Consider the following 2076-nt stretch of genomic DNA (forward strand, 5'->3'; position numbering starts at 1 on the left):
GTGTGTGTGTGTGTGTGTGTGTGTGTGTGTGTGTGTGTGTTACGCATCGGTGGAATCAGGCGTTCGTCAATATTGGGGTATATGGAGTTATTGGTATCAACTTAAAGCCTGTCCATTTGCCTTGCTTTTGAGGAAAAAGTATCCATTTATCTTTTATGCAAGTCAAGAAATTGGCGAATGAAGGAGGTGGGAGTCGCCTGGTTAAAGAGGTAAAATTAGTGAGAAAATGGCCTCCAAAGTTGCGTTATTTCTTTAGCTTGAGAGACCATGGAATCTGAAAATTTACAACTTTCATGCCGTTAATCAACGTTTTTCAGTAAAAATCAACACAGAAATGTGTCCTTTAAAGGGCATAAAAGGTGTTGGGACCAAAACCAAAAGAATTCGATAAAAACTCTAAAACCTACGGGAAAATGCCAGTTTCTTCCCGTTCATTATATTTGTAAATGCGGAAGTGGTATAGGTTAAACACCCCTATCAACACTATTTAAAGTCTATCTCAAATTGGACTGAGCAAAATGGGAAATTCGTGTTCAAGAAAAAAGCTCATGAATACGAGTCCGGTAACCTTACCACTAGGCTACTAACGCCACAAGAGAGAGATACATGTATTAGTTTCTCGTAAGAATTTTACGGCATTGGTCATAAAAATGCTGAAGATTAAAGGTGTTGCTAGAAAAAAATACTGTACAAAGAAAAGTAAGACCGGATATTTCGACGATAGGTATTCAATAGGAAAGGAGAAACAACACCAAAGAGCCCACCAGCCACCAACAGAGATTGAGAATGAGAGTGTAAGAGAGAAGGAGAGAGAGATAGAGAGAGAGATAGAGAGAGAGAGAGATAGAGAGATAGATAGATAGAGAGAGAGAGAGAGAGAGAGAGAGAGAGATAAAGAGAGACTGGTGCTATGTAATCTGTAGAACTACCCGCTTGACAGACATTGTGATCCATCGTAAGGCAACAGCCAAGTTTATAGCTCTTCTCACGACAGAGACATTACAGAATAAGAACCAAGGCGGAATCAGCATACCATCATAACCTCAATTCGTAAGTGTATTTAGTGAGAACAGAGAGCTTGCTCCGTTCTTTCCAAGTGTTTATATGTACTTATTATGAGGGACCCAATGAGTCTCCAATATCCTGCATTGTATTTTATCATAATTTCAACATAATCCAGAGCAGAGGACGTAGTAAATGAATATTTCAAGGGATACCGAAACAAAAACAAATAATGCAAAAAGTAACGTAACGTTAATGAAACAGCATTCGTTATTCTTTCCATAAGAACAGTGTATAATCCGATTTTCTCTTTATTTTTAGAATCCAAATTCGTTAATGCAAAAACCCTATATTTTACTAAGAAATAACCTCGTTATTGAGTTGAATGCACTTCATCAATATTTTTTTAAATACAATACAAGAGCAAACTATCAACTCATCTCTGAACATCCTTTGGGTATACGTCTATGATTCCTGAAAACGCATGAACACACTAATGACTTGCTCTCTCTCTCTCCCCTCTCTCTCTCTCTCTCTCTCTCTCTCTCTCTCTCTCTCTCTCTCTCTCTCTCTCTCTCTTGCTCGCTCTTTAATCACTCTATCGTGGAGAATCGGTTACCGCGTTGACCCTAACAAAGTTCAGCCCTGATTTGCCATCCTTTACATCCAAGTACACGTAGATAACAACCACTGTTTATTCCTTTGTCACTGACGTAAAAGACGTTATAATAGTGTCCTACTATAGTCTGTGCTGTAGACGCTAGGCTATTTGCCTATTACACTAAGGGTGAGGGTTCAAGTCCCAGTGTCTCTGTCCTTCTGTTTGGATGTTAATAAAGCACAAACAGCAGGCCCAAAACACCCCGCCCCTGTATTGTGTTGATTGTGTCGACTGGGGTATAAGATGGATAAGCAGTGTACAGTTGTATAGTTCTGATTAGGTTCGGAGACTGAAGGCCACACACACAAACACGAACAAACACAAAAATACACACACACACACACACACGTAAAAAATAGAGGAGAGAGAGATACATAGTCAGAGATAACCAGGGAGCATAAGAGACACATGAG

The 2076-nt window shown here is 39.4% G+C and overlaps 1 protein-coding gene across 1 annotated transcript in view; it reads right to left on the minus strand.

The window, feature by feature from the left end:
* LOC101848191 (rhodopsin, GQ-coupled-like) overlaps positions 1-2076 on the minus strand; it is a 7438-nt gene that overhangs the window by 1308 nt on the left and 4054 nt on the right. The gene's annotated exons all lie outside the window — the stretch shown is intronic.

The sequence above is a fragment of the Aplysia californica genome, unplaced genomic scaffold, assembly GCF_000002075.1.
Source record: "Aplysia californica isolate F4 #8 unplaced genomic scaffold, AplCal3.0 scaffold00100, whole genome shotgun sequence".
Classification (NCBI taxonomy): domain Eukaryota; kingdom Metazoa; phylum Mollusca; class Gastropoda; order Aplysiida; family Aplysiidae; genus Aplysia; species Aplysia californica.